This window comes from Xiphias gladius, chromosome 18, assembly GCF_016859285.1.
Source record: "Xiphias gladius isolate SHS-SW01 ecotype Sanya breed wild chromosome 18, ASM1685928v1, whole genome shotgun sequence".
Lineage (NCBI taxonomy): Eukaryota > Metazoa > Chordata > Actinopteri > Istiophoriformes > Xiphiidae > Xiphias > Xiphias gladius.
Window position 1 is genome coordinate 5,770,064 of NC_053417.1, and position 21,712 is coordinate 5,791,775.

Genomic DNA, 21,712 nt, shown 5'->3' on the forward strand with positions numbered 1-21,712 from the left:
TTCCTCCAGGAAGGGACACAGCGCAGACATTCCAGCTGCCAGGAGCTGAATCATTACATCGGCTAACAAAGGAAAGTAGAAAAGCAGACATTTCTGTAAAAATGTTGCTGCTTTTGAATTTTTAAATGCAAATACTGAAGCAAGCAAAATGGCTCCGCTTCCAACATGGGTCTTGGTGTGCATAGCTTGTCAGCGTGTAGCTGCTCATGGTGTGAATGAAAATGTGTTTCCAGCTCCACAATCTCTCTCTCTCTCTCTCTCTCTCTCTCTCTCTCTCTCGTTTTCTGGTTTGCATGTATCTCCCTCCATCTCTGCCACCTTCCAACAGAGCCTTGATCAACAATGTCCATTTCATCCCATAAATGCTTGCTGATGCCAAATCATAATTAAATCTCCACAGAGAGCCGCCTGAAAAAGAAACTAATTAGGTATTAAAAATAACTGTTTTTGAACGTTTTTCTTGCTTTTAGACATAAATCAAATTAATTCTCTTAACTTCTGTGTTTAAGAGTTGAGATCACAGCATGCATTTGTCGAGTTCTTGCAAATTTTCTTCTTTTTTTTTGGTCAGTTTGGTTTTTGTTGTTGTTTTTTGTTGTTTTTGTTGTTTTTGTCTTTCACTTACCCAATTCTGTTGTTTGTTGTTTTTGATCAGTGACAAAATCAGATCCTTATGATGTTAGACTCAACTCAGAGTAAATACAGCAGCAATTACAGCAAGAAAGAGAGAAAGAAGAGGAGTAGAAGGGAAAAGAGACATATGGGAAGGAGGAGAAGGAAAGTGAGAAAGAAAAACAATAGTGGCAAACGGCGATAGAGGGGAAGAGAAAAAGAGGGCGTGGGTGGTGGGGGACTCTTTTTGTGCTGCAGCTCAAAGGACAACCAGGCTTCCTTGCTCTTGTGTTGTCCCTGCTTGATCTCTATCGCACACATGATGCACACCCACGCGCACCGCACAGGTGTAAACACACACACACACACACACACACACACACACACACACACACACACACACACACACAGCGCTAAAAGGCCAGACTTCTTTCTAGTTTCCTCCTTTTGTCTCTTCTGGATGCGTCTGTAATTACAGCCCGGCCAATGATCGACAGCAGGAGAGGCAGCTAATGCTACAGCTAACTAGGAGCTTTCTACCTTTGAAACTGTACATCTGTGAACGAGAGCTCCAATGAATAACAGCAGCAGAGAGAACAAGGTGACTGGCCTTTGGTTCATACCGTTTCCAAGACGGCAGAGAAACAGAGCTGGCCTACAGACGCTGTTCATCTGTGGCATTACAGCTTCTCTCTGCTCTGATCAATGTGTCCTCTCCACTTTAATTCCATACAGTATGTTCCCCAGTGCAGCATTGTTCTATATTCATTGATACATATTGTTTCAAATTCATTCATTAATATTATGTCAAATTTAACATGAAGTGATAGCTCACTGCCGAGAAATTAAACCTAAAAATGACATTTTCAGTGTGACACCATTTTTTTGTTGGTCGATTAAGACTGTTTTCTCTAAACTTATGATGAAGTTTGATACCCAGATACAGTGCAAACTGTCTCAATCCTCATCAGATCAGCTAAAAAAAAAAAAAATGGACCATTGACAGGCTCGCTATAATTTAATTTCAGGTGCTCTGTCAAGCTAAATAGATGCTGACATTTTCATGTTTAGTTTTTTGCTCATCTTGTCTAGACCAAAATGAGTCTGTGCCACTAATCAGTACCTTCAACAAAATGTGTAGTAGTGTGTATGTTGTTGTGCTAAATTAAAAACAGGGCATTATAAATCCCTATAAATTCTTTTTAAAGAAGACTTAATTTGAGGGATATATTTTAACACTTACAGTGTTACTTTTCTTACTATTTAAATTTATGTCCTCATAGAATTTACAATTTCCTATGTAAGGGAATGCAATGTTTTTTTTAAACAGCAAGCACAGTATATTGACTATTATTTTACAACTGCCCTTCTGCTAGCTTTATTTTGGACTCTGGTCTTTCCCCCGGGAGGGTGCACATTCTCTGTGCTCTGTTTATATTCAGTGTTTTTACAATAGATGTGACTTGACTTGAAATGAGTGAAAAGTGAATGTATTATTATTTTACATTTTAGAACTTCTCTTTTATTTATTTTCATAGATTACCTTTGAACATCCGCAAGTACATTATACGTTTACATAAATCTGCTAAATAAAATGAGAAGTGCATGGAAGTACAGTATGTGTGTGGCCAACAACTCCTCCAAATGAAAAACAACAAAATTAATCATTAGGAACTTCCCTCCAGCACAACACAAGAATATTCTCACCTGACACCCCTATCAGCAGGATGCCATCATTTGTCAGTGCCCTTACAAATGGTTGATCTTTTGTTTTCTACAAATACAAATCTTTTCTACACGTGTACAAACTTGAATCTCAGATGCAGATTTTTTTTACATTTATAAAGGTTTATTTAAAAGTACAAACTTTGGAATTATTTATGAACATTTGTTTACAAGCTCAAAAATCCTTTTGAATCTAATTTGAGCCCGTAATGGTCTTACGCAGACACCGATAGCATTTACGCCAGAGAAACACTGTGAATGCTTTGTTTCTCTGCAGTTGCAGAGAAGTTGCTCGTGCCTGGAAATAGAGCACTGAAAAACTGTCTCGTGAAGTGTGGTCCTTGTCCACTATATAACATAACACAGAGTCTCACTCTCTCTCTCACACACACACACACACACACACCTGATGTGTAGTCCTGATCATCTCAGCTTCTATAGCTTGACCAGATTCTGATGACTAACAGGAAAAGGAAAGCGCGTGCATGTGGTTAAACACTCCAGTCTTCTGTTAGGGGCTCAACAACAGAGGCAGATGCGGACCATCAGGCAGCAATTTGTGTTCATAGCTCACTCACAAGCCTTCTCACATACGCGAAACAGAAATCACATCTTCTAGCTAATCTGGGTTCTGGACTTAAACTTCAACTGTTCCTTCAGGCAACGAAGCTTATATTTCAGTATACTTGAAGTGCACTCCACAGCTATTCTTTTTTAAATTTTCATTTGATTAAAACACCTGAAAATTATATTTAGTCTATGACCCATCATTTACCGTGCGTTACAGTTATAAAGTTAGCAGTACCTTACAAAATGATCCTGGGACTGCAAGGTGCATCTTCAAGAGCTGTTTTAGTGTCCTGGAGTAGATTTTTCCCTCAATGAGATAAAGCACTGACATACTGCTGCTGGATTACAAATACTGTACTTTGGCGCACTAAGTATAAATAACACCAGTGAGTCTACAAGAAAGTCTAAGATATTTTTTCAACATTTATTTCAATTACACGCTTTGATGCACATAAACACAAACTTCACCAGATCACTTGATTTCAAGTGATGGATGTTGCTTAGTGTTGCTTGTGCATCCATAAAAATTTGTCTGGCGTGTGCAAGCAAAGAGCAGCAAGACCGGTGCTATTGATGTGCATCAGTAAAAATAACAACCATTAATGGTCTCATACAATGTGACCAACAGTGCTATTACCAGGACACAAGATAAAGCATTAAGTTTATTTTTTCTACATTTCACTGCTCACACAGTTCAGGCTCCTTGGCTTTAAAAAGTGGAACAGTTGTCGTGATACAGATATTAGAATGCAACTCATTTCTGCATAACTCTGGGGCTTGATATAGGAAGGAATTCTGGGAGAAAATAAATACGTGTAGTCGACACAGCAGGGGAGCGGCAAAATGAAACTGTAATGGAAAAAATACTGTTGATCATAATTGTTGGTGGTGAAATTGCGGGTCTGTATTTCCTCTAAAATTTCTGTGTATCACCATTCGCAGGGGCTCCAAGATCTGCAATTATTTCTCTGGGAAGGATTCGGCTTGAACCTCTATATCACCTCCTTCGCTTCCTGTTCCTCCTCCTTCCCTTCTTCCTCCTCCTCCCTCTCCCCCTCTCTTTATCCCCCTCCTCCTGCTCCGGACCAATTTGGGGTGGCGAGGCGATGGTTATCTAAATGCAAAGTGATGCTGTAATAGCACACACTGAGGAGGCGTAAACGACTGGTGAGACCCATAGATGGAGGGATGGGGGAGAGGCAGAAGAAGGAATGGGTATCAATAAGAGATACATACAAAAGAGGTGGAGGAGGAGGAGGCTGAGGTTCTATGGCAACCAGAAAGAGAGAAAAAAGGAGAGGAAATAAAATAACCAAGGAAAAGCAGTAAAGAGGGCTGAATTAAAAGAGGAAGGATGGGAAAAGAGTGATGAAGAGAGAGATTAAAAAAAGGGGGGCTTCTGGAGAAAAGCAGAGTGCAAAGTAAGGAAGAGAAAAAAGGAGACAGTGAAAAAGAATGACAGGGAGGAAAGGCAGGGAAATGGAAGAAAAGGGTGTGTGAAAGTGGTACAAAAGGAATTGCAAGATAAAATGAGAGAGACGAGATAAAAGAGAAAAGAAGGCTGAGGAAAACGAAAAAAAAGGAGACGAGATAAAGACTAACTAAGAGAGGAAATAAAGACAAGGATGCTGCAGAGGATATTGAGGAGACTGTCTTCACCAGAAAAGCAGAAGCATTGGTTGTTTGTTCAAATGCCTAAAGCAAATGTATCTGACAAGGACCTGTTATGGTCATGTGAATAATGACTGTTGACTCTCAGAAGCAAAGAAAGAGGTAAAGAGACATTATTACAGTGCTGCAAAATCTGTTAGGGAGGAGTTTGGGGAAAAAAACATGGTCAAAGTCTGTAACTTTGACAAGTGTGTAACAGATCCATTTGTATTCCCAATCACTCATGGAGGGTTTTATTTTGGCCTTGACCACAATGGTTTCCTAACCTTATAGCTGCACTTCTATTAACAATGGATCAAATTACTACATATACGTGAAAGGTCACTCAGAGACAAACCCACGGTTAATTATCAAACTATGCAGTACCCATCAGCTTTATGGAGTGTTTTGCCATCTTTCAGCTAACTGTTTTGGTTCTACAACCTGTAACTTTAGTGTTTTGTTTCAGGCTGCACATTCGTAAACTGGTTTCCTGACACAGCTGCTTTCAGAAAAAATGTTCTAATAAACCAAATGATACACTGCCTTCAGGCGGTAAACAATTATTACTGTTTAAACCAAGTAGTTTTTAGCCATGCTAATGGTATAGCTCTAGGGGCAGCAATGTCAAGTCTTTCAGTCGGTCAGTCAACCACTTTGGTCCAGACTGAAATGTCTCCAAAACTGCTGGATGGATTTTCATGACAATTTGGTGGAGACATTCAGTCCCCAGAGGATGAATTGTAATAACTTTGAACCCCTGACCGTTAATGAATCACCTTCATCAGTTTAAAACACCTGCAAAACTAAAAACATTCCCATCAGCCTAGCCTGTTCATTGTGTTTAGTGCTAATTAGCGAGGGTTAGCATGCTAAAATGCTAAACAAAGATTGCTACCATGGGAAACTTTATATCTGCTAAACATCAACATGCTAGCATTGTCATTGTGAGCGTGCTAGCACCGCTGTGGCTAATTACAGTCTCACAGCATGGCTGTAGCATCTTAGTTTGTTTAATCCAAACCGTGATCTTTCCCTACCTTTAAGCTTAACTTAGGTTTGTGGCTAAACCTAAAAAAAAAAAAAAAAAAAAGAAACCTTAAGCAAAGCTCTGGTAGATCAGAAAACCAATCATTTTTGTAACAGTTTTGGACCACATTGACAAATTATGTCCTCCTGTCGATAGGGGCACCAAATCAGACATGGGAGGAGAGAGAAGAATGGAGGAAAAGGAGGAAGAAGAAAAGCCGGAGAATAAAACAGTGTTAAAAACAGGTTTAAGTAGGAACAACCCAAAGAGAATTTTTGTTTCTTATTGCTAAAGGAGGATTGAGAGGAAAAAGGGAGGAGGGACAACAATATGGATGTGGAGAGTGGGTTGATGATAGAAGGATGAGATAATTTTGTGTGTATTTATCTACACGTATTTGTGCGTGTGTGCGTGTATGTGGGTTTATGAGGTGGCAAGCGGTTGGGGGAACATTACACCAATATTTTCTCTCAGTCAACGGTCGGAACTGGACAAGATGAAGAAAACGAAGAAGTGAAGAAGACATCGATCCTTAGTATTTAGCCGATGCATATATCGCCTTCCAAAATATCTTTACATGACTGTTGTCATGGCAAAGAGATACATACACTATAAGGAGTGCCGGCTACAGAAATACACACACTGATCACTGTGTCTTTCTTCTTGGCCTGCAGTACAGCTGTCCATGTGGAGTGAAAGCGTCACTTCTTGGCCTCTGCTAACTGACCAGTCTGTCTGTCTGTGTCACGGCCAAAGTGTTAGCATTTAGCTCATTGATTTCCTCCAGTCAGTCGCTGTGATTAATCCAGAACAGGCAGCCTGCCCTGCATTCTCAGTAGCATGTCTTCCACTGCAGGGGGGTAAACAGTCTTGGAGAGGGCCTACTCATGAGAGATATTGACACATTTTCCCCGATCCAACGTTCTGTCTGTGTTTTTCTGTACTTGTTGAAATCGGGGATGACCTGACAGCTAGGTTACAGTTTCCAATAGGTAAAGTTATTGCTTTTCAGTATTAGTAACATTTTGAAACAGAGTTATGAAGAATGAAATGTCCTGCTGCAGAGAAGCAGCTATTGATTTCCCCCAGTGGAGAAAGGGAATGCTTAAATAGAAAACAAAACACTTTTCTCACTGGGAGGGGAACTGTACTTTATGGTATTAATTGCACAATTTAAGATATAGATGTATTTGGTGATCGGTGAATAGAAATGTATTTGCACCCACTAAAATGTTATTTACTGAAGGCTCCACGATGAAAGAAACTTATTCAGTGCTGAGTTGTATTTCCACGTAGAATTATTACCATTTTCATTTTGCCAGAGTAGATGTCACATTTTAAAATAGTATATACATAATAAAACATGACGGAAAACTCTGTAAAGAGATTCTTAACACTGTCCAAACACACAGATTTTGCAGACACCACTTTCCTCATTTATGGCTATCGCTTCTCCTTCCTCCCTTTCTCCATTCTTCCTCTTCCTGTACCCCTAAGGGCTAAAAAATATTTTGTGGCTGTGGAGCACAAATAAAAGTTTCAGTAAAGATGCATTAACACAAAGAGGGGCATATTTCCTAAATGCCAAATTCTGGACCATCCAAACTTTATTCAAGGTTTTAATATTTTTGTTCAGATTTCACCGAACATTTTCCAAGGCTAAAATCAAACGTATTGTAACGGTCAACCTATTTGCTGCATGATCATGAACAGTCTGTAGGCCATTTTGTAATATTTTAATCTCTGCTCTCCTGTTAACATTAGTTAGAGATCTTTCTCCAAACCTGTTCAGTTACAATAAAAGTGTAAGATAGGGGCTTGGTTATAAAAGTTGGAGACAAACTTTGAAATCCCATCAAGTGTTGGTGCCTGGCTGTGCCTATTGAGCTACACCACAGATTACTTTCTTTCATGTATTCGCTCACATGTTTTTCAAACCATTTTCAAATTATATTCAGACTCTAAGGTCTCAGAACAGGAGTTTTTCTGAATATAAAGGGCCAAGGTTGTGCAGACAGAGCTAAGACCTTAAATTCTGTACAGCTTTTCTTTGTGCTGCTGTATTCCTTTCAGAGCCTTTTTGCTTCCTACAATGTCCACAGTGATGTGGCTTCACTTATAATGGCAGTCCTTACTCAAGAGAGGAGTGATTGGTGCGGGCGGCATTCGTAATCTGCGTGTGTATGTGTGTATGTGCCCACACGGAACAAGTGCTCTCATTGAGAGGGAGAATGTCAGGGTAAAACTGACAAAGATTTGTTTTCTAAGAGAAAAATTAAAAAAAAAAAAAAAAAAAAAAAATACCTCTAATAAATTGATGTGCATTAAAAGCTTCCATTGTGGGCGAGGTTACCCTCTCACCTATCCTCGTCAACTTTAAATAGTAGAAAATATAATGGAATTTCAAGTGTACAGGAATTTTGATCCTTGATTGCTTATATAAGATGCTCTCTAACTCCAGAGTTTGGTGTACAGCAGTTGTGTCTGTCACTTGTATTTAGAGGTTACATTCTAGGAGAAACCATGTGACACCCACAGTAGCTGAACACAAGCTGAACATGCAGTGCTGGAAAGATTTGTGGGATGCTGACATTCAGAAACGACTCCAAAAAGCAGATTTAAAACCAATAGTTCAGACTCTGAATGAATTGCGTTAAATTAAATTTTTCTTTCTTTCTCTCGAGTTTCTTCCAATTTCTCAAAGACCAAGGACAAGTAAATCAACTGAAAGTTTAGTATTAATGTTCCAACTGAGTACTTGACTATTACTTCAGCCCACAAACAGAAATGGGTGAGTTTCTAAAAAACAAAAATGTGAAAGACTGATACACAAAAATAAAAGGTAAAATACTGTGAAAAGGAAGAGGAAAAAATGATAGAAAGGAGTAATTGTTTAAAGGCCAATTAAAATTGTTAAAAATATATGCCAATTTCAAATGCTAGTTGTGGATAGAAATATATTTAAAAAAAAGGAGGTGGATATTGGTGCTGCCAAAGCAAAATTGTAATTTTGGGATTTATCAATGGCAGTTGAGGCCCCTTTCAATTGCATTGTTACTGCAATGCCCAATATTTCAATGTACAGGCCTTCCAACCACTGAACCATAATCTAGAGGTTAGCATCTTGATGAGTTTCAAGGCATTTAATACATGCCTCAGACATCATACAGCCTCCAACAGGTCACTGCTTGTACAACTGTGTATTGCCAAATTCATGCTGAGCATTTTAGACTTTGTAGTGTTCAAGAGTAGACTGTGCGAGGACAGACATTTGGATTCAGCTCAAAGAATACACTTGGGGCCAGATGTATAAACAAATGTATCATTGTAACATTTGTACATTGTTTAAAAACCATATATATGCCATAGGCCACATGAAATCTGATATTTGTAAGCAAAGAAAATACAGTGAGAAAGAAGACATTCTTTTATACACTACCAGTGTTGACCATTGTGATCTGATTATGTAGAGATGAAAGTAAGGCGAGAGACAGAATCCAATAGGCATTTTTCTTTTCAGTTGGTCTTTTAGGTTGCAATTTCACTGAGCTTGTAAGATTCTTTGCAGTCAAAACACCTGTTTATAGCAATGAAAGTCAATCTGAGATGAGTCTGACAAAGTATAAGGCTGCCAAGGCAACTGTTTAGCTAGTTTAGGTTCAACCCTATCATCAGACAAGAATGCTGATATTTGACAGTTCTGTAAAAACTCTGGATTACAGTTAGTGCCAGTGTTTTTATACTTCCCTTTTTTTGAGCATGGCAACTATGCTATGGTTACGGTTATTAAAAGATTCTTTTTACAGCAAGTCAAATCTATGGAAAGCTCATTGTTATGGTTAATACTGTTAAATATATATTATTATATAGGAGACACAAACTCTGGTCTCCTGCATGAAGATCAGATGAACACCTGTCCACCACCCTACTTTCTGCCTCGCTAGAAGAATGGCACTCTACTGGCTGCACTGACACTGAACGAAAATTCATCCAATATGGACGGAATTCCCACAGATAGAGGCCTGTTATGACCAGTGGAGAAGCATTCAATAAAACACGGATGCCTTCACACAACACAGGACAGGACTTCCTGTTTGGAAGACTATTACGAGAAATACCACTGGACAAGCACAACACAAAATCAAGCTGCAGGTCAAGATTTAAAAGTGCAAAACAAATGTTTCGAGTAAAAGTCAGATTTTATGTGTGTTCAGTCTAAAACTGAGGGTCCCTTTTCTCTGCGCCTGTTATGGCAAAAAGAATTTGAGGGCACATGTCATGAATTTGTAATTGTCCTCCCATAAAAAACAACCCTATAGGCCATCTGTGCAAGCAACTTATTATGACCCACAGTTACGTCTTTCGGTTAGGTGACCTCTTGTGGTGGTAGTAATAATTACGGGAGCAAAGGAGGAAGTCAGGTGTATAAAGAGTGACAAAGTCTGCATAGGGAGGACGTCAGGGTGGACAAATAGGTTAACAAAACCCATCACTTTGTCTTGGTGACAAGGGGGGAGACCAGTGTTTTTTTCCCATTTGAAACCAATAGTCCACATTAAGTATTTCTTTTTAACCCAAAGCGCAATCTTTGCCTAAACCTAGCCAAGTTGATTTTGCGCCTAAACCCAACCAAACTGACCATTCCACAAGCTTAACTGCGTGTTTCTTATTGTAACCATGACAACAATGGTCCGCTACACCTGCTGCCATAGGGGCCTTACTTCATGAGATGCTACTATGGGTAGCTTCAGAGGGTAGGGACAAACAGCCAATGCTGACATTCTGACTTGCTGGACTTTGAAGGCAGCAAGCTAAGTAAGCCCTACTGCTTACTCAAATCTGGCAGTAGATTTGCTTTAATGGGTTGTTACAAAAAAAAAAAAAACAAAAACAAAGAAACATGGCTCTCAAACAAAATGACTAACTTTATAAACACGTTCTGCTCTAACAAATCTGCCCCTGCCACTTGCAGATGGATTACAGTTCATATTTCCTGTGCTCACTGAATAGTTTGCTGTAAATTAATTCCGAAAACCCCAGGTCCATCCTTGAACCCTTGCCTTATATAACTAAAACACTCAAAGCACAAAACAAGATGCCTTGACATACAAAATTTAACCAAAACTACAAGCTTTCCCTAAGCATAGAGAGGTAGGAAGTAACCTAAATTGGACACCACATGGGACACAGGATGCAAACCCCAGTGTCCGGTGCCAAAGTCCTTTGCTTTGTACAGTACACTCAACCATCGGCCCAAGCCACTTTTGATCCCTGTGCAGTATAAGAATTACACATCTACTAGATTTGGGTGGAAAAAAAAAAAAAAAAAAAAATTACTTCCTTCCAAAATGTATTTGGGGGAGCAAATATATACTGTAAATTAAAAATATTTTGTAGGAAACGGATTTTAAAATTAGAGAAAAAACTACAATAAAGAAAAGAGCAGACACATCCAAGAATCTGAAGAGTATGACCTTAACTTTATTTTGTGGCCTGGAGCTGACTTTAGCTGGATAAGTACATCTGCTAACACTACCTGCCTATTTAAAGCTTGATGAAGGAAGAAAGTTAATGAAGCTGAACTCTTTTTCTGTCATTTTCTCTCAACATGCAATCAATGAAAGTGAGTCCTGAGATTTTGGCCATTACAAAATCTCTCAGGGGGGGGAAAAAAAAAAAAAAAAAAAAAAAACTCTGGCTAGCCCCCTCAGTGGTTGCTCAAATTAATCCCCTTTCCCAATTCCATCACTCGCCCCCAGCTCCCGTTTCAGAATTATCCTTTTTCAATTATTTCTCCCTCCTTTTCTAATTTCTAGTCACCATTGGAAATATCAATGATGATGAGAGTGGAGAGGATAGAAGAGGAGATGAATGAATGCGTTATTAATTGCTCTGATCTGGATTAGATTTGAGCATCGTGGCCACCCCCCACCCCTCCACCCCTTTCCTCCAATCACATTTCAATTAATAACAGTCAGCCAGGCATCGCCTCAAGATGTGCTAGCGAGATGATTGGCCTGTCAGTCAGACCTGCTAGGGAGCATTTGCAATTTGTCACCAGTTTCCTCTTTCTCTTTTCACAATCACTCATTCTTGTTTCTATCTCATAATCCTCTCTTGCTCCCCTCATCTGCCTCTTCACCCAGGTATATTTTTCTATCCTCAAAGTCATGCAGCATTTCATCCATTTATTCATTTTTCCCATGATAGCTTGGTCAGCATTGAAAAGGACTGTCTATGCGTGCGTGTGTGTGTGTTTGCGTGTACACGTGGATCAGTTAAGAGGTTTTCCCCTGCATGAGATGGCATGCAACTTTAAAAACTGTCGTCCTCTGCCACTTTTCAAATGAGATGGGAGACAACACAGCCATTTTCTATTAAGGCCTATATGCTCTCACGATAACCTGCTACCAAGGACTAACTTGTACGGAAATACACAAACGCAATACAGTAATTTTTCCTTTTCATCCCCTCATCTTATAGCTATCTTCTTTCGTCACCTGCTCCTATATTTTTTTTTACAGCAAATAAGAGGCCAATGAGGATTAATGGCACCACTATTTTTCTCTTTGTTTTTGGCTTTCTGCTTTTATTTATAGCTCCATCAAAAGGTGCCTTCCAATAATTGCAAAGCCTCCACATCCACATACAACATCTTCTTTATTTAACACTTAGAAATAGGAAATGAGGCTCGCGCCTTTACAAGCAGCTGGCCTATGACTTGGAGGTATTTACTGACCATCATTAGCCCCAGTGAAGTCGCTCTCCAGAAGTCTCGTCCTTACATGAAGCTACAGGGTTCACACGTTCCAACACTGCAAACCCACTGACTCTTGAATGTAGCCTCATTAATGGTTAGCTTACAGCTAAGAAGAAACTAAATGTAAAAATTAAAATGTGAGGATTATCAGAGTATTCAAGGAGTTCAAGCTCCACCAGCTCCAGGCACCTACCTATAGTGCCCAGAGGTTGAAGTGTTATTTTGTGTTTTCAAGTATTGGGTGTTAAGGCAACAAGAGTGCAGGGTACACAAAGAGGATATACGAGTAGAGGAAGTAGTTTCATCATCTCAAAATTTTAAGATGTAGGCTATATAAAGCTGATAACTTATGAGATCAGTAAGTATTTTTACTTAACTGTGGAACCTGTGTTGATGATGTGTGTATTTTTACAGTAATTAAATCAAGCCCCACCAACTTGTATATATGTTGTATCATGATCATAGGGGAAATAAGTAATGACCTTCGAGACCATAAAAGTATTACATCAAAATGCAAACCCTTTATTAACACAAACGGACACTAACAATTTTGGAACTATTTACCAAACGGCAGCAACCAGTCTCACCAAAGTCCACAGGAATCAGGATTAGTATCCACGGGCTAGAGTAACAAGCACTTAGTCTCCTGCTTGACTATGGTAAATGAACAAATTTGGCGAGCACCGAAGCTCTCTTTGATATTCTTCCGCATACGAGGTGCAATCAGCCTGTTTAAGAAGCGTCAAGGGCAGCGAGCATGTACGAGAGCTAGTATCACCTGCAGTCGGGTCCTGTCGAGTATAGGGGTTTGCAGGACTAAACAGTCTCCCAGTAATGGTCAAATTTGCCGAAATACCAGTAGAAGGATTTGGTGGTTTGGTCAGTGCTACTTCTACCCCTGCACCAAGCTAACATGTGCTGGATTTGTACCTGACCCTGATAACAACAAACAAGCTAACCACCCAAAATGTTAAAGTAACAGTAATTACTGGGATTTTGTAACCGTAATTACTGAATTTCAAATTGTAACCCTTTACACTACTCTTTTTTCCAAGTAATCACATTAACATGTTACTCTGTATTGTGACAACTGAATCAACACTGGATGTTTAAAAAGTGGACACGTTACTTGAAAAATATGATCAATGGAACAGCGAGAGTATAATTAGTTTTTCATTACATTACTTTAATTTGTATTTAACTTTTATAATACAAATGAAAGTATTCCACACGTTCAGTGTACTCCCAAGTTAACAGTGAAGCTGATGGGTTGACGCACTCTCCTGAATGAAGGACTACCAGTGACTAATGTTGGTGAGTCGGCTAAATGGCATGTGTATATAAGAAAACTTAGTACTGGGAGATAGCTTCCGCCAAAAGTGAAGAAATGTATCTACTTCATCCACACAAAGCTTAAAGACCAGTCTGTCTGTTGAAGGCATGGACACTTAATCACTGTCCATCAAAAGCAGCAAAAAAGCCAACCCTGACCTTGATCTTGATTATCAAAACTACGACCATTACGGGGTTTAGTAACTATCATGCAATAACTGAATTTGAAACTACAATCCGTTACACAATTATTGAAAAAGTAATCACTACCCAACGCTGCTCACAATCTGGCTACTGGCTGGATCCCAGTGGAGCAACAATTTTTGGCACGATAAAGAAATGTAACAGACATGTATTCATATGAAAATGTTGCAGATCATCACTAGAAGTAGACAGGTAGTGTTTAACAGATGCCTTTAGCCAATCACCACTAGAAGACTGTGCTTTGTCCATTTGCTTTCTGTCCTGTTTTTTTTCTAATTCTTTCATTAATTGCTTTTTCTCTACATTTGTTTGTTCCTTTCTCTTCCTACACAAAATGCTTCATTTCAAACAAAAGAGCTTTCAACAGTCTGGCTGTATGTGTGTACGTATGCTTGTTCCTCTGACAGGAGGTAAATGATTTTTCTGCCAATATTTGGAATTTTGCTGCTTGTTACTGAGTCTCCGCAGACGGTTGGGAAAACGTCCAAAGCATTTTATTAAATACTATATCTTCTCCCGTGGTGTTTTGTTTTGTATGTGCCTCATTTGATATATGAGTGCAGTTCCTGCAAGAATAACATTAAACTAAGCCTGTGCTTCTTGACTGGTGTGTCAGAGGCCATGCAGCACTACTGTGCAGTGAGCTCAGGTCAGATATTTCAAGGAAATGTTGGGATAGTTACATGGGACTGAGATCAATATCATGTTTATTTAGACTCCAATTTCAGCTAGTGTTTTTTACTGGTTTCCAGCTGTGATAGAGAAGCAGGTCTCTCAGAGTTCTGACTCCTTTTAGCTCTTTCGAGAGGGCAGAGAGCTATTCAGTTCTGACATAATAACCTTTATTATTTTATTTTTATTATTATTATTTTTTTTTTTAAATCAGGATAATGGAAACAGATCATTGAGCTCCATGTGTGGCTGACCTCTTGTCTAAAATCTGAGAAAGGTTAATGACATTTTCCGAGCAATTAAAAAATTTGCTGTGGCTTTGAGTTTTTCTGTGTTGTTGAAATTGCGTGCGCACCAATACAAGCTAGTTGCACTCAGCTTTCCAACTCAGCGATGGCATCCATGGAGCTCATGAACATTTCTCACACAGTTATCCCAGCGGACACGGTTGGGAAATGGATTTTTCACAGATCTCAGGATTGAAATGACAAGGAGAAAAATAAAATGTATTGTTTTTGTTTATTGGAACATTTCTTTTTCTTTGAGTTATGACAGATGCTGTATGCCTTCTTCGTGGCTGCAGATAGTCACAAGACTCTATACACAAAACTCTTGTCTTCATAAATTTACTATCAAGCTGTAAAAATCAAAACCAGTCTCAAAGGAAAATGACATTCAACAAATAGAGAACTAAAAGCAATACTGTTTGTAAAGGAGTTGCCTCTTATGTGCACATCAGTAACAAGCATTTCATACTGAATAGCTGAATCGGTAATCTGCAACATATCTTATGTTGCTTTCTGCATCTCTGTTGCTAAGCACCATTTCTTGTGGCGTGCACTGCATTTCCCAGCAATCACAGTAATGTCTATTACTGCATAGAGGTGTTCAACAGATGAACGAATAAACCTCCACACTGAATCCTCAAGCTGTTCTGCCTGTGCTGAATCATTAGTAATACTGACCAAATAAGTAGCTTTTTGCATTGGAGCTCCCATCACACACAAGACCGCAAAAGTTACAGAAATAAAAACAATGTGATAACTGTGCTGCAGAGCAATTAACCTCACAAACAGTTCCTATATAGGCATAGTCTTGTTCTGAATTGAACAAAAAGTACAGCAACAGACTTAACCTACTACAGAACTAAAGACAGTCAGATCCAACACTGAACAGTCTGAATAGTTATTCAGTTGCGTACTGATGTTCGTTCTGATGTGCATTTGAATGGCGATGCTTCTGCTCAGCTTAGAAAAAAAATCATTTAAACATCAGTGAGTACGACTCTTTAAAGTAAACTGAGAAAAACTATTAGAATCAATGAAGTTATACGTAATTTCCACCTTTACTACTGTGAGAGTTTCTGTAGGTGAGGCTCTTTTCTGTGGCTGTTTAGCAGTGCTGACTATTACTGCTTAATCTAACTACAAATTTATTCCTGTATGTAAACAAACCAGAAATGTAAAACTAAAATTGGGATAGAGAAGAGCAAAGACACTGTTTTAAATTATCTCTGAGACTCCCACTGTCTTAAGAATAAAAGACAGGAAGAGAGGAAATAAATCTTAGCCAGTTTTTTTTTTTAAATGGTTGAAGACTCAGCCTTATCTTGAAAAAGTGTGGAAATGCTCTGATTGACAAGGTAGATGCTCCCTCCCCCAGCTTCCCCATGGAACAGCAAACACACAGCTGAGCTTAAGGAAGCAAGAATGTGAGGAGAAATGAGAAAAGCCTTGGCCTATCTTCTTTTGGCTGAGTGGCTCTGCACCACTGTCTCTCTCTCTGCACGATCTTCTCTCTTTATTAAAAAGAAACACATGTAGTGTCGGCGCGTCCATGTATGAAATTCAATTCTCATCCCCCAAACGGTGTTTTTATTAAAGCCGTTACTATCACGGTGAGCAGGCGGGCCTGGCCAGCTCAGCTTGGCTCAGCTCAGCTATGAGGGTATATACTGTACAAGGAGGGAGGGGGCAGAGAGCATAAGGGAGAGAGTGCGGGAAGGAAGAGGAGCGACAGAGAGGGACTGTGAGAAAGAGAGAGAGTGAGGATACAGTGTGAACAAGGCGGCAAAGGATTGGGGCAGTCAGCACCAGGGTGACAGAGGGGCTTAATTTGCCCAAAAGGCAGCTCAGCCTCTTATGCAATTTAAGCAGGATGTGCTTGACTTGAGCTTGGGTTAGCACCCCGGCACAGCCCGGTGCACAGAATCAATTGCACAGTGGACAGAGAATTACGCTGCAGTCTTGTTTGCACTGTGTATATTATTTTTCCATCACTGTGATAACATTGCCCTCAATTATGACATAACGACTTCAAAGCCATCATCAGAAGCTGTGTTCTGACTTAGAGATTTTTCTGACATTGAGTGATTAGATAGTTGTTATATTTTTCCTTTATGTAACAAATCAGATAGTGGAGGATTTTGTACGTGAATGTGCTCTTTTAAAACAAAGAAATAGAAAATTGTTCTGTAGGCTTCTGCAGCAGATCTAAATTTCAACTGCCGACCTTTGACACTCAGCCTTGCCAAGTGGGAATTCTGCAAGGCTATAGTCACATAACCTTACTGGGGAGGTTGGACAAGCACAGGTTCGATCCATTTATGCTGAGGTTACTGCTTTTGTTACCTTTCCTGGGGAAAAAATTGAAAACTTGAAGAAGAACTCGTCATGTTCTTCATCTAGTCTTATGTTACTCCCCTTCCCCCTAGACTAACTTGGGGTCATAACAGCGGTGCTCTAAAGTGCACAAAAGTGAAAAAAATATATTATATAGTACTGAAATTGCTCTTCATCAAACCTTTATGTTGTGATGTAAAAGCATTTCTGACTTTCAAATGACTCATAGCAACAGTTTAAAAAAAAAAAAAAAACTGAATCACACCTACTTTTATCCTTTTTTAGTCTCGCTGGAGAGATTGTCTGAAAAAGGTGGGCCCTTAACCCCATTTTTAAACAATATCCTGTCTTCCCACTCTCTATGATGGCCCGCTTTTCGCTCCGCCTTCAAGTGCGGCCATTTGGATCAGGTATAAACACTTGATTTCTGACGTGGTCCGACAGCATGTCTTACGAACTAGTTCTGACAGACTAAACTGGCCCTTAAACTGCTGCTAGTGCTGCTGCTGCTCTGCTACCATGCTACTTCCACTACATAGCCTTTGTAGACAGAGTATTAGATGCTCAGCTTTGATGTAAAAATTGTAACTGCACAAGTGGGGTTTTTTGATGGCTTTTTAGTTTTAACAAAACTAAAACACAAATGCACTCACATCAGTGGAAACAGTGAATACTAAAACACGGACTTAGTGATATGACAACTTTATAGTAAAACAGTTGCCATATGTGATACTGTCATGTTACACTAGGTGGAAACAGTACATAATTACTTTAGGGCATGGCACATCAGTGTTCAATCAAATCAGTGTCTTCCACTCAAATTCAGCTCACAGCACTCTATTAAGTTGTATCAAGTTCAATCGCAGTATGTTTCTGTTCTCTTTATAATTAAATTTTTACAGTTCAACTTGGAGGGTTGTTTTTTGAGGCCTGGAATCACAAAAACAAATCAGGATTGTCAAACATTCAGCCACTGTTAGATCTTTCTGCTATGACTCTCCCCTTTCTCCTTCCCAACTGTAAATACACAGTCGGGTCAGTTGACCCTGTCTATGCCTCAGAGAAAACAATGCAGTGTGGCTAAACTATTCTGACAGGCCTGCCCTTTTTACACATGAGGAAGACGAATAGGAGAAGGGAAAACAGGAGTGTTGGCTGAGTGGGTGGCTTGGTGTAGGGTGGGGAGGTCATAAGGGAACAATGAAAACAAGTGAGGAGGAAGTTACGGAGGAAAGGGAGGAGAAAAAGTGAAGAGACGACGATTGGGGTCACCGTGGGACTCAGGAAAACAAGCAAGGGCATGGCTGTGGGGCTGGTTGGCTGGCTGTTTAGATGGGAGGCTGTGTCATTGGTTGGCTGAATTCAAGGCTTGCAGGTTGACCGGCTGCATGACTGACTGACTGGATTTCTGACCAACGGGCTTGTTTGTTGATTCGGTGGCCAGCTGCGCGGAGAGCTGACTGCTGACAGGGCTCTTGATGGGCGTAAAGGTTGGCTGGCTGTCTACGTGTATGGCTAGTTGGCTGTCTGTGCATTCATTATTCATCCTCTGTATCTGATGATGTGGGTCAAGCTCAGTCCTAGCCAGCTGGGGCTGTAGACAGGCAGACAAGCTCTACAGCGAGCAAGGCCTTTAAGCTACAGCCTGCAGCGATACAGCTCAGGCTGCAACAGCAGCAGAATCCTAATATACTGTAGTTTACTGTGTCCTAGTGTTTGTTTGTTCAGACTTTAATTTAAGCTTTTTTATTAAATGGGAGGAGACTAGAAAGTGAGAGACAGGAATGACTTGGTCTCAGGTCACAGGCATGGTTTGTACCCAGGACATAACCTGTAGTTTGACGGCGTGCATCACACATGCCGTCAAACTGCAGGTTTCAACTCCAAATTAATTACTAGGATTTGAATCAATAGCTTCACATTTAGGGTAATTGCTTTAGATGAGAAGATTGATACCACTCAGAACGGAAAATATAAAAGTTAACTAGCTTACTGCTGTAAAACAGGAAGAACGAGCCTGACTGTCCAGAAAGTAACAAAATCCGCCTACTTGGACCTCTGAAACTCGGTAATCAACACATTATATGGCAATCAGCCTTCTTGCGGATGCTTCATATTTACCCATCAGATGGAGAGTGGTATCAATCTCATCTAAGTCTTGGACAGTGCTGGCCCAAAATGGGCATACTAATCTTTTCTACTGGTATTTGTTAGTTTGAAACAAACTGAATTTACAGTAGTACGTACTGCCTCTAGGAAATAACCATATCCTCATTTTCTTAAGTCTGACACTGACAAAAACTTTCCCCCTCTACCGCCTGTTCTGCTTTTATATATGTTAAACTAGCGATAATCAATGAACTAAATGACAACCTAAAATAGTGTTACAAACTTAATTGAGTACTGTGTGACAAAGTTTACCTTTAAGCAGTGCAGGGACTGAATGACATATATTCCTCTCAGGGCTTACTGTAGCTGTATGCATTCGCTCCTGACAATGTTCAGCACTACCTCAGCTGCTGCTGAGCTGTCCCACTTCTTGTAGATGCCGAACTGCAGCCAATATGCCGAAAAATGCCACTTGGGAGCTTCGGGGCTCGCCAAGTTCATTCATGTACCAGAGTCAGACAGTAGACTCAGTGCTTGTTAGCCTGTGGATATTACTCCTGATTCCTGCAGCCTGCAGACTTTGGAAGGACTTCCTGCTGCAGTTTGATCTCCAGGTAATTTCTTATTTCAGCCATTGTCAAGATAGAACATACGAGAGGTGTACTGTTTACCTTCACTATATATTTCCTGCTTAAGAAGTGCCCGACAGTTCTCAATAGGGTTTAAGTCAGGTGAAGAAGGGAGTCATGTCATTAGTTTTTCATCTTTAAGGCCTTTACTGGCCAGCCACACAGTGGAGTACTTTGATGCATGTGATGGAGCGTTGTCTTGCATAAAAATCAAAGTCTTCTTGAAAGATGCAGACTTTTTCCTGTACCACTGCTTGAAGAAAGTGTCTTCTAAAAATTGGCAGAAGGTCTGAGAGTTGATTTTGAGTCCATTTCCAACCTGAAAAGGTCCAACTAGCTCATCTTTAATAATACCTGCCCATACCAGTACCCCACCTCCACCTTGCTGGCGTCTGAGTCGAAGTGGCGCTCTGTCCCCGTTACTGATCCAACCACGGGCCCATCCATCTGGTCCGTCAAGCTTCACTCATCTCATCAGTCCACAAAACCCTTGAAAAAAATCTGTCTTCAGATATTTCTTGGCCCATTCTTGACGTTTCAACTTATGTGTCTTGTTCAGAGGTGGTCGGTTTTCAGCCTCTCTTACCTTGGCCATGTCTGAGAACTGAACACCTCGTACTTCTTGACACTCCAGGTAGGTTGAAGTTGTGGAATATGGCAGCACTGGAGGATAATGGGTTCCTGGTAGCTTCATGTTTGTTTCTTCTCAAATCTTTGGCGGTTAATTTGCGCCTTCTCTTCAACACGTTTCTTTCGACCCTGTTGACTATTTGCAACAAAGCGTTTGATGGTTCTGCGATCACGCCCCAATATCTTAGATATTTCAAGAGTGCTGCATCCCTCCGAAAGACTTTTTACAAGTTTTGACTTTTCAGAGTCAGTTAAAATCTCTTTTTTGACCCATTTTTCCTGAAGAGAAGAATCTACCTTATAATTATGCACACTTTGATATAGGGTGTTGATCTCTTTAGGCCACACCCTCCCTCCTTACACAAATACACATCACCTAATATGCTTTAAATCCAATAAGCATTCAAGTTTATACAGCTTGGAGTTGGAAATTATGGATAAAATATGAAATATATCATTGTTGGACATGGGTATGTTAAAGGTGCTATACTGCATATAGGTTTTTGCTATCGCTACATAACCAACGTTAACACTAACAGGTGGTTACTTAACAGTCTTGAGGAAATATTGCAAGTTCAGCATCAAACTACATTCCTGTCACTGAAGAGATAGCACAGCTGACACGGTGTATACTAACCTTGTCTTTTAAATGCATTTATAGAACCTTAATAATTTTCACTCATACTCAACTTGTCCAACCTTGTTAGTTTCTGAGTGAACTTCTTCATGGCTCCCTCAGTGGTCTTTTTTCTTTAGTTATCATTGCCTGTGGTGATGAAACATCAATTTACAACCGACAGAATTCCTTAAAACTAAGAAGCTAAAGGTTCAATGCGAGGGCATTCATGGCTGTCTGCCCACACTGATTTGAATTGTCAGAGAATACTTCTTTAGGTTGGGTCCAGGCTATAACCCTCAAACCTTCATTTTCTACCCTAATCTACATCAACCATCCTTTTTATTAAATTTAACTATCACGATCTGCTCCTCAGTTCCCCTCAACCCATCTCCTGTCCCTGCTTACTTCTCCTACGCCATGTTTGTTCCTTCATCCCCCAAGACCTGCCATTTTGCATCTGCCCACCAGCTGTCCTTGGACTTTTTTTCCTGTCTCCATACCCACCTGCTCACCCGTTTCTTATCTTCAATCACCTGTGCCCTCCCTTCC

The 21,712-nt window shown here is 40.0% G+C and overlaps 1 protein-coding gene across 7 annotated transcripts in view; it reads right to left on the bottom strand.

The window, feature by feature from the left end:
- LOC120804386 (plexin-A1-like) overlaps positions 1–21,712 on the bottom strand; it is a 302,292-nt gene that overhangs the window by 271,455 nt on the left and 9,125 nt on the right. The gene's annotated exons all lie outside the window — the stretch shown is intronic.